The following is a 12,294-nucleotide window of genomic DNA, read 5'->3' on the forward strand; positions in this document are numbered from 1 at the left end:
AGAAAGCCTATTTAGTGAAATAATTACAGAAAACTTTCCCAATTTGGGGAAAGGGATGTTCAAGTAGAGAAAGCACATAGAACTAACAGACATGAACAGACAGCTCTTCTCCATGACATATTGTAGTCAAACTCTCCACCATAAAAAAATAAAGATTCTAAAATGAACACAAGAAAAATGCCACATTACTTTCAGAGGACTGACAATTAAACTCATGCTGACTTCTCATCAGAAACCCTCTATAGATTAGAAGAGAATGGTGAACAGAAATAAAAAGAATCATCAGAAATTACTACAAGGACCTGTATGCCAGCAAACAGGAAAACCTATCAGAAATGGATAGATTCCTGGACACATGCAATCTACCAAAATTGAACCATGAAGACATCGAAAACCTAAATAGACCCATAACTGAAACAGAAATTGAAACAGTAATAAAGGCCCTCCCAACAAAGAAAAGCCCAGGACCAGATGGATTCACTGCTGAATTCTACCAGACATTTAAAGAAGAACTAATCCCATTTCTTCTCAAACTATTCAGAACAATCGAAAAAGAGGGAATCCTCCCAAATTCTTTCTATGAAGCCAGCATCACCTTAATCCCTAAGCCAGAGAAAGATGCAGCACTGAAAGAAAATTACAGACCAATATCCCTGATGAACATAGATGCAAAAATCCTCAATAAAATTCTGGCCAATAGAATACAACAACACATCAGAAAGATCATCCACCCAGACCAAGTGGGATTCATCCCTGGTATGCAGGGATGGTTCAACATTCGCAAATCAATCAATGTGATTCACCACATTAACAGACTGCAGAAGAAAAGCCATATGATTATCTCAATTGATGCAGAGAAAGCATTTGATAAAATTCAACACCCTTTCATGATGAAAACTCTAAGCAAATTGGGTATAGAAGGAACATTCCTCAATATAATCAAAGCAATTTATAAAAAACCCACAGCCAGCATCCTATTGAATGGGGATAAGTTGGAAGCATTTCCACTGAAATCTGGCACCAGGCAGGGATGCCCACTCTCACCACTGCTATTTAACATAGTTCTGGAAGTTTTAGCCAGAGCCATCAGACAAGAAAAAGAAATCAAAGGAATACAAATCAAGAAGGAAGAAGTCAAACTATCCCTCTTTGCAGATGATATGATTCTTTATTAGGGGACCCAAAGAACTCTACTAAGAGACTATTGGAACTCATAGAGGAGTTTGGCAAAGTGGCAGGATATAAAATCAATGCACAAAAATCAACAGCCTTTGTATACACAAGCAATGCCATGACTGAGAAAGAGCTGCTAAGATCAATCCCATTCACAATAGCTACAAAAACAATCAAATACCTTGGAATAAACTTAACCAAGGACGTTAAAGATCTCTACGATGAAAATTACAAAACCTTAAAGAAAGAAATAGAAGAGGATACCAAAAAATGGAAAAATCTTCCATGCTCATGGATTGGAAGAATCAACATCATCAAAATGTCCATTCTCCCAAAAGCAATTTATAGATTCAATGCAATCCCAATCAAGATACCAAAGACATTCTTCTCAGATCTAGAAAAAATGATGCTGAAATTCATATGGAGGCACAAGAGACCTCGAATAGCTAAAGCAATCTTGTACAACAAAAACAAAGCCGGAGGCATCACAATACCAGACTTCAGGACATACTACAGGGCAGTTGTAATCAAAACAGCATGGTACTGGTACAGAAACAGATGGATAGACCAATGGAACAGAATTGAAACACCAGAAATCAACCCAAACATCTACAGCCAACTTATATTTGATCAAGGATCTAAAACTAATTCCTGGAGCAAGGACAGTCTATTCAATAAATGGTGCTGGGAAAACTGGATTTCCACGTGCAGAATCATGAAGCAAGACCCCTACCTTACACCTTACACAAAAATCCACTCAACGTGGATTAAAGACCTAAATCTACGACCTGACACCATCAAGTTACTAGAGAACATTGGAGAAACCCTTCAAGATATTGGCACAGGCAAAGAATTTCTGGAAAAGACCCGGGAGGCACAGGCAGTCAAAGCCAAAATCAACTATTGGGATTGCATCAAATTGAGAAGTTTCTGTACTGCAAAAGAAACAGTCAGGAGAGTGAAGAGACAACCGACAGAATGGGAAAAAATATTTGCAAACTATGCAACAGATAAAGGGTTAATAACCAGAATCTACAAAGAGATCAAGAAACTCCACAAAAACAAAACCAACAACCCACTTAAGAGATGGGCCAAGGACTTCAATAGACATTTTTCAAAAGAGGAAATCCAAATGGCCAACAGGCACATGAAAAAATGTTCAAGGTCACTAGCAATCAGGGAAATGCAAATCAAAACCACAATGAGGTTTCACCTCACCCCGGTTAGAATGGCTCACATACAGAAATCTACCAACAACAGATGCTGGCGAGGATGTGGGGAAAAAGGGACACTAACCCACTGTTGGTGGGAATGCAAACTGGTCAAGCCACTATGGAAATCAGTCTGGAGATTCCTCAGAAACCTGAATATAACCCTACCATTCGACCCAGCCATCCCACTCCTTGGAATTTACCCAAAGGAGTTTAAATTGATAAACAAAAAAGCGGTCTGCACCCTAATGTTTATTGCAGCACAATTCACAATAGCCAAGACCTGGAACCAACCTAAATGCCCATCAACGGTAGACTGGATAAAGAAATTATGGGATATGTATTCTTTAGAGTACTATACCGCAGTAAGAAACAACGAAATCCAGTCATTTGCAACAAAATGGAGGAATCTGGAACACATCATGCTGAGTGAAGTAAGCCAGTCCCAAAGGGACAAATACCATATGTTCTCCCTGATCGGTGACAACTGACTGAACACCAAAAAGGAAACCTGTTGAAGTGAAATGGACACTATGAGAAATGGTGACTTGATCAGCATAGCCCTGACGGCTAATGGACAACTTAATACATTATCCCTCATAGTATTTTTTTTTGTCTGTTCTACTTAATATGACTGGTTTAATTCTGTAATTATCACACAGTTATTCTTAAGTGTTGAAAATTAACTGAAATGTGATCCCTGTTAAACATAAGAGTGGGAATAAGAGAGGGAAGAGATGTATAATTTGGGGCATGCTCGGGCTAACTTGCCCCAATTGGTAGAGTTGGAAACATACCAGGGGATTCCAATTCAATCCCATCAAGGTGGCATGTGCCAATGCCATCTCACTACTCCAAGTGATCAATTTCAGTTCACAATTGATCATAATGAAAGGACTAAGAGTCAAAGGGAGCACATAAACAAGTCTAGTATCTGCTAACACCAACCGATAGAATAAATAAAGGGGAGAGTGATCCAACATGGGAAGTGAGATACTCAGCAGACTCATAGAATGGCGGATGTCCTAAATAGCACTCTGGCCTCAGAATCAGCCCTAAAGGCACTCGGATCTGGCTGAAAAGCCCATGAGAGTATTTCAGGCATGGAAAGCCAAGACACTCTGGCAAAAAGATCTCTGTGAGTGAGATCCCAGTGGAAAGAACAGGTCTTCAAAGAGGGAGGTGCCTTTCTCTGAAGGGAGGAGAGAACCTCCACTTTGACTATGACCTTGTCTAAACAAGATAAGAGTTGGAGAACTCAAGGGGCTTCCATAGCCTTGGAAACTCATAACTGGTGCATAGGGAGATTACTGATGCCATAAACAGGAGTGTCAATTGGTAAAGTCAACAACAGGAGTCACTGTGCACTTACTCCTCATGTAGGATCTCTGTCCTTAACGTGCTGTACACTGAGGCTTAATGCTATAACGAGTACTCAAACAGTATATTTCACTTTGTGTTTCTATGGGGGTGCAAACGACTGAAATCTTTACTTAATGTACACTAAACTGATCTTCTGTAAAAAAAAAAAAAAAAAAAGAAAGAAATTATCAATTCCCAACTTGACTCTCACTGGGATTAAACATGACAATAGGTCTGATCTGATTTCATCATCATTTAAAAAAAAATCATCTTGGGCCGGCGCCGCGGCTCACTAGGCTAATCCTCCGCCTAGCGGCGCCGGCACACCAGGTTCTAGTCCCGGTCGGGGCGCCGGATTCTGTCCCAGTTGCCCCTCTTCCAGGCCAGCCCTCTGCTGTGGCCAGGGAGTGCAGTGGAGGATGGCCCAGGTGCTTGGGCCCTGCACCCCATGGGAGACCAGGAAAAGCACCTGGCTCCTGGCTCCTGCCACCGGATCAGCGCGGTGCGCCGGCCGCAGCGCGCTGGCCGCGGCGGCCATTGGAGGGTGAACCAACGGCAAAGGAAGACCTTTCTCTCTGTCTCTCTCTCTCACTGTCCACTCTGCCTGTCCAAAAAAAATAAAAAAAAAAAAAGAAAAATAAAAAAAATCATCTATTATTTTTCACTTTATGTTTCTGTGTGGGAGCAAACTGTTGAAATACTTACTTAAGGTATACTAAGCTGATCTTCTGTATATTAAGATAATCGAAAATGAATCTTGATGTGAATGGAAGGGGAGAGGGAGTGGGAAAGGGGAGGGTTGTGGGTGGGAGGGATGGTATGGGGGGGGAAGCCATTGTAACACATGAGTCGTACTTTGGAAATTTATATTCATTAAATAAAAGATAAAAAAAAAGATTATAGGAAACCTTAGAAGATCTGTAATGTGAAATCTAGAGACCCAAATAAACAGGAAACAACAATGAAAAAAAAAAAAAAAAGAAGAGAATGGTGAGATATAGTTGAAGTCTTAAAAGAAAAAAAAAAACTGTCAACCCAGAATACTGTACCCCACAAAGCTCACATTTTTGAATGAAGGTGAAATGAAGATCTTCCATAACAAAGAGAAACTGAGTTTGTGAACACTTGTCCAGCCCTACAGAAGATGATTAAGGATGTGCTACACACAGAAACACAGAAAGATACCCACCAATATGAGAGTGAGAAGGTAGAAAAACCACCAGTAGAAGCACAAAAGGAATCCAAACTAAACAATAGGAATAATTATAGAAAAATGGCAGGCCCAAATCATTGCTTATCATTTACACCTTGAGTGTAAATGGCCTCAATTCTCCAGTTAAAAGATACAGATTGGCTGAATAGATTGAAAAACAAGACCCATTTATTTGCTGCTTACAAGAAACACATCTCAGGCTGGTGCTATGTGGCAGTGGGTTAACACCCTGGCCTGAAGCACTAGCATCCCAAATGGGTGCCGGTTCAAGACCCAGCTGCTCCACTTCCAATCCAGCTCTCCGCTATGGCCTGGGAATGCAGTAGAAGATGGCCCAAGTCCTTGGGCCCCTGCACCCATGTGGGAGACCCATAAGAAGCTCCTAGCTCCCGGCTTTGGATTGGTGCAGCTCCAGCCATTGCAGCCAATTGGGGAGTGAACCATCAGATAGAAGACCTCTCTCTCTCTCTCTCTGCCTCTCCTCTCTCTGTGTAACTCTTTCAAATAAACATGGGAGACCAGGAGAAGCACCTGGCTCCTGTCTTCGGATCAGCATGATGTGCTGGCCGCAGTGCACCGGCTGCGGCGGCCATTGGAGGGTGAACCAACGGCAAAAAGGAAGACCTTTCTCTCTGTTTTCTCTCTCTCACTGTCCACTCTGCCTGTCAAAAAAAAAAAAAGAAAAGAAAAGAAAAGAAAAGAAAAGAAAAGAAAAGAAAAGAAAAGAAAAGAAACACATCTCACCAACAAAGACAGTCGCAGACTGAAAGTGAAAGATGGGAAAAAGATAGTCCATGCTAACAGAAACCAAAAAAGAGCTGGTGTAGACATCCTAATACCAGCCAAAATATACTTTAACATAATGACTGTTAAAAGAGACAAAGAAGGACACTATGTAATGATTAAGGGATCAATCCAACAAGATCTGACTATAATAAATGTATATACGCTCAATTACAGGGTGCCTGGCTGCTTTTTTTAAAAAAAAGTTAATAGACTTCAAGAGAGATACAGACTCCAATACAACAGTAATGAGGGACTTCAGTACCCTACTTTCAGCAATGGACAGATGAACCAGACAGAAAATCAGCAAGTAAACAACAGTTAATCGACACTATAGATCAAATGGACCTAACAGATATCTACAAAACCTTTCACCCAATAGTGGCAGAATACACATTCTTATTGTCAGTGTATGGAATTTTTTTTTTTTTTTTAGAATAGTTCATATGCTAGGCCACTGTGGGGAGCAACTGGGAGCAACTCGGACTAGACTAAGTTACTGGAATTAGGACTTATTCTATGCATCTGCCCTCCCACAATATGGCGCTGGAGAGGAGGAAACAGCTTCTACACAGCTGCCTCCAGTTCAACCAATAAACAGCAGGACCTGCTCCTGATTGGAAGAGAGCAGCGTACTTGGCGTGTGGGTAGCAGAGTTGGGATTGGCGGAAGAGGACTATAAAGGAGGAGAGAGACAACATGCACCAAGGAACATCTAAGGGGAACATCTATCTAAGAGGAACACCTGTGCAGCCCCCGAGAGAGCCGGCCGGCGGTGTGCCGCTCCCCCGCGGAAGTGGGGAAAGTGGCAGGGGGAACCGCCCTTCCACGGAGGTGGAAGGGTCGGTAGCCAACCCGGGAAGAACCAGCAGCAAACCCGGGGAGGGCCGAGCAGACAAAAGAACAGCGCAGGCTCCAGTGTCGTTCCTCCGCGAAGAGGGGGAGCAACATAATGGTGCCGTGACTCGGATAGGAAGCCTAGGCAGGATTTAGTGTCATTCCTCTGCGAAGAGGGGAGCGACATAATGGTGCCGTGACTCGGATATGAAACCTAGGCAGGGTTCAGTGTTGCTCCTCCACAAAGACGGGGAGCGACAGGCCACAAAGCAAGTCTCAATAAATTAAAAAATCAAAATCATTTAATTTCCTGATGCAAACCCATTGTCAATAACCATAAAATCCTTTCATACAACTTGGGGGCTTAAATTTTAGCTTTCTCAAAGACATACACTGTCCTTAAAAAACATGTCAGGAACAGCTGGGAAGAATTCAAATATCAGGAAACACTTGTAAACTGGCCCCTTTTCTTCTCACATTTTCTCCCCAATTCCACTAACCCTAGCATTTCGTATTGGCTTTTGCTTTCCTGAAGCTACCAGGATTAGGAACAAAAAAGACATTAACATCTGCATTTTAGCTTTAGAAATAACTGTTTCCAAGGCAGGAACCTCCAGCACTCCATCACTTTGGAAACTGAAACTGAAATCAAAACTGCAACCACTTGAGCTCTATTGCCTCTGAAAACCAAAAACTGCTTCAGGATTGTCTCCTGAGAAAAACAAAACTGTACATTTGCTGAGGTAAAAATTTCACGTTTGCTCAGCAAATCACTCTGTTATGTTTCCAAATGAATTTGTCTCTTGGCTGGCTCGCCAAATGTCTTGGGCTGAGTTTGGGGCCTAAATTAATTTTCTATTTTCTTGCCTTTTATTTAGAGAAGAATTTTAAATACAGGTTCAATCATGGCATGCAGTGAGATAAACTTTATTTAAAAAATTAGGAAAATACACAGGCCTAATAGAGTTTTATTTAGGGTGCATGAGGCCAAAGAAAGGGAATTATCATACCTTGTTCTGCTCATCCTGAGTCCTCATGGAGGAGAGAGTGCACTTCCATTCTTCCTCATTTTTTATGTGCTTGGAAAAATGGAAGTGTGTATGTGGTACCACCCAAACGTCCCAGGTAAGAGGAAGCACTTCCTGGAGAGGGGTCCCCTGATTGGCAGGTAGATGAACATGACTACCCAAGTGAAAGAGGTGCAGCTTCTAGCTCATAAACTTAAAAGTATCTATCTAATCTTTACCACACCACTTTGACCACACCAGAAGCTGGTCAATCTGTGCATGACTTAAGCTTGAGGAACCTACAGCTCTGCTCCAGTCGCAAACCTGGTGGAAGCCTGGAAAATTCAACTAGGGACACCTGGGAATTAGCATCATGGTGTCACTGTATTCTGTTTAAACTAATGATAATATTGACCTTGCTGCTGTCCATAGATATAGTTGAGATGGCTCCAAAGAATGAGCTGGTCATAAAGTGTTGCTCTAGCCATGTTTACATAAGAGTAATGGGTCTGTCTGGAGGAAATTTTCTGTTTCTTATAACAGCCTATGTGTTACCCCAAAAGGCTTCTAAATGCATTACAAAGCAGGGACAAAGCCAACAGGTGAATTAGCAAATAGCCACTGCAAACTTTGGCTTTCCTCACTCCCCAAATGTAGCTTATCCCCAAATAACCAGACTCTTCCTACACTGATAGTTGAGCAGGCCTGAATAAAAAGAGCTTCTCAGCTTATACCCCACTGGTCAGCCTAGGAATTACAGCTGGAGTGGGTCCCAGGATAGGAGGAATTCCCTCACCAGTGACCTTTCACATAAATCATCCAGAGGCCTGTCAGATGATGTAAAATGAGTTGCTAAGTCATTATGGCGTCCCCAGATCAAGCAGACTCCTTAGTAGCTGTGATCCTACAGAACAGGAGGGAACTTGACCTAATAACTACCGAAAAGGGGGAATTTGCTTTTTCTTAAATAAAGAGTGCTGTTCCTATGTCAACAGGTCAGGAGTAGTCAGAAATGTGGTCCAGCAACTTAACAAGAGGGTCAGAAAAAGTAGGGGAAAAATAGCTAACTGTTGGACCTTTTAGAGTAATATTTGGAGCCGAGCATCCTGGCTCCTCCCACTATCCAGATCTCTCCCTCCTTGTAATCTTTCTGGCACTCCTGTTTGGTTCCTGAATCATTAACATGATAACCCAGTTTGTCTCTGTCTACAGGCCATAAAGTTCCAAATGCTCCTTCAGGGCTACTAGCCAGTTAATTTAGAAAATCGAACAGAAGATGGTGCCTCTTAGAATGGTTAAGAGGGCACCAGAGGGGTGGGGGAACATGAGTAAATAAGGCCACAAGTAGAGACAAAGGAACAAAAGTGGGTCCCCAGTGCTAATCTTGAAAAGTGACTGCTCCCAATTATCTGGTGAAGTAGCTGTGCACAGTTATCTTGTCTAAGGAGAGAAGATGTCCTAAATTTTTCTGTAACTCCAGTCATAAATCTGTCCTATAAATCTTCCCCTGCTATCATTTTTATAAATATACTGGGCCCACCAACCATTGCAAGTGTGACACTAAGTCATGTAGGCTGCAATTTAAACCCACCAATGCTGTAACACTTAAGGCATGATATTGATGAACTTATAAATATTGTAAGAAGCTGGGATTTCATGCTCCACTCTCATGAAATGACTCCAGCTGAGTCCACTGGCATTAATAACCTGCTCTGGATCCTCCACTCTCTCCGGTGCCTGTTTGAATGGAGTTTTCTGTCGCTCCCCCTCTCGTGGAGGAACGACACTAGACCCTGTGCTGTTCTCTTTGCCTGGCTCTTCCCGGGTTAGCTGCCATTCCCTCACTCGCAGAGGAACGACGCTGTCCCGGGTTAGCTGCCGGCCCCCCCACCTCCGCAGAGGGGTGGCACCCCTGCCGCTTTCCCCGCTTCTGTGGAGGAGCAGCACACCACCAGCCGGCTCTCAGGGATTCCTCAGATGTTTCCCTCAGATGTTCCTGTTGCATATTTTCTCTCTCTTCCTTTATAGTCCTCTTCCACCAATCCATGCTCTGCTGCCCACACGCCGAGCACGCTGCTCTCCTCCAATCAGGAGCAGGATCAGCTCCTGCAGTTTATCAGTCGAACCGGTGAGGCAGCTGCGTGGAAGTTGTTTACTCCTCCCCAGCACCATATTATGGGAGATCAGATGCATAGAATTAGTCCTAGTTCCAGTAATTTAGTCTAGTCTCAGTTGCTCCCCACAGTTTTCCACCCCAGGTTTCTCTAACAATGGTGCATTTCAATGGGCATGACTTCAGTTGTGATGTTGACTGGAGCAAAGATTAACACCATGCCAGGTTCAAGAATACCAATCCCCACCCAGATCTTCAAGCAGTGTGGCTTCATTGGCATTGCCATCTTCACAAATGACTTTCCATCCCTTGAACCATGGCATATTAGCACTTGGCTCCAGCATATTGTCACTGTTCTAATGAAAAATTGGCACAAATTCTCCTCTGACAGGGTTGTAGCCAATTTTCTTCATGTAGATGCTAACTCCCTTAATGATTCCCTCATATATCTTCTGTCTGTAGGGTGTTTCAGTGGGATCTATCTTGTTAATACCACTATTATTGGTTTCACACCCAGTGTATAAGCCAGAAGGGCATGATCACAGGTTTGCCCATTCTTGGAGATACCAGCTTCAAATTCCCTGACACCAGGAACAACAATCAGGACAGCACAGTCAGCCTAAGATGTGCCTATAATCATGTTTTTGATAAAGTCTCTGTGTCCAAGGGCATCAGTAATAGTCACATAATACTTGCTAGGCTCAAATTTCCACAAGGAGATGTCAATGGGGATGCCACGCTCATGCTCAGCTTTCAGTTTATCCAAGATACAGGCACACTGGAAGGAGCCTTTTCCAATCTCAGCAGCCTCCATCTGAAATTTTTCAGTGGTTCTTTTGTCAATGCCACATTTGTAGATCAAATGGCCAGTGGTGGTGGTTTTGCCCAAATCTGTGTCCAGTGATGACACTGTTAATATGGGTTTTTTCCTTTATAATTTTGGCTTTGATTTAGTGGTGATTTTCATGAAACTTATGTTTGGGTGGCAAACCCTTTGCAAAAAAGCTACAATAAGATTTATTAAGTTCCTCAGACCTTAATTTAGGTCTGTGACACAATTAAATTAGAGCTTGCAAGGTTTCTCACTTGAATTATTAGATATTACAATCACAGAGATAACAATGAAAAATTGAGGCTATTGAGCAAATGCATCAGAATTCCAAAATAATATAGAGAAGACAATGGGGGCCAAGAATGACTTTTGAGCTTTTACAATTTGAATGAAGAAGTCCTTGCCAAAAGTGCTGGGAAGAAGCGACAATACTAGTTTAATGACAATCAGGAATCTTGAGGTATCAAAGACATTTTGGAAAAGTAATAAAACCAAAAGGTGGCCATACTTAGATATTTTGTCAAAAATAAGATAAGGATAGAAACAGTAGATTTATAGGAAGTTATTGGATTACATTAATATTTGTTCATTAAAGAGCAGCTATTTAAGTGGGGAAAATCCCTGGTTACCCTTGTAATTCAGAGTGGAGGAAGATGCGAGAAAATGTAACAGTCCTTGCTGCTTTTTCTTGAAAGACAGAGATTATGCTGTGGTTTTAGAAATTAAGTGAAGAGGAGTTTTCCTCTCAAGGTGAAATATGCTTTGTAAATATAAGTTATAAGGGCCGGCGCCACAGCTCACTAGGCTAATCCTCCGCCTTGTGGTGCCGGCACACCGGGTTCTAGTCCCGGTCGGGGTGCCGGATTCTGTCCCAGTTACCCCTCTTCCAGGCCAGCTCTCTGCTGTGTCCCGGGATTGCAGTGCAGGATGGCCCAAGTGCTTGGGCCCTGCACCCCAAGGGAGACCAGGATAAGTACCTGGCTCCTGCCATCAGATCAGCATGGTGCGCTGGTCACAGCGTGCTGGCCGCAGTGGCCATTGGAGGGTGAACCAACGGCAAAGGAAGACCTTTCTCTCTGTCTCTCTCTCTCTCACTGTCCACTCTGCCTGTCAAAAAGTAAAAAATAAAAAAAAATATAAGTTATAAGAAGAAGGATGGATAAGTGTTGGAGAGGATAATGATAATGGATATTTAATTTGTAATTAGTATTGTGAAGTTTTGAAAAATATAAACTGAAATGAAGATATCGTGTAAAATTTTTTTAAAGTATCTAAGATATTATCTTTCAGACATACAGAAAGGAATAAAAATGAGAACCAGTCCAAGAATATTTATAAATTTTATGGCATACAGAGAGGAATTTTGACAAATTATTCATCCCATCTGTGTAAGCAAAGTTGAGTGGCAACATGAAAATATGTGAAATTATCAACATGCAAGATGATATGAAGTATCATGGAAGACAAAAAGGTTTAATTTTCTAGATATAGAAACATATGCATTATTAACATATATTATATTAATATATCTTAAAATCAGTGAATGATGAATTTAATTAGACTAGGATTAATATCCTGGTCATGTACTCTGTCAGAGGCACTCATGAGAAAGGCAATCATCTGGAGTAATGAGGCTCAGGTCTTTAATCAGCAGATGTGGTGAGAATATGAGGTTCTTAAACACAAGGTAAAATGAGTAACTGGAAGAGCAAGCTTTTTGGCATAGTGGGTACATCTGCCACCTATGACAGTAACATCTCATA

The 12,294-nt window shown here is 42.0% G+C and overlaps 1 long non-coding RNA gene and 1 pseudogene across 1 annotated transcript in view; both read right to left on the bottom strand.

Moving 5' to 3' along the window:
- The window catches only part of LOC127489323 (uncharacterized), a 403,737-nt gene that overhangs the window by 53,861 nt on the left and 337,582 nt on the right, over nucleotides 1–12,294 (bottom strand). The gene's annotated exons all lie outside the window — the stretch shown is intronic.
- LOC127489436 (elongation factor 1-alpha 1-like) overlaps nucleotides 1–12,294 on the bottom strand; it is a 60,617-nt pseudogene that overhangs the window by 5,906 nt on the left and 42,417 nt on the right.

This window comes from Oryctolagus cuniculus, chromosome 12 (assembly GCF_964237555.1).
Source record: "Oryctolagus cuniculus chromosome 12, mOryCun1.1, whole genome shotgun sequence".
Classification (NCBI taxonomy): domain Eukaryota; kingdom Metazoa; phylum Chordata; class Mammalia; order Lagomorpha; family Leporidae; genus Oryctolagus; species Oryctolagus cuniculus.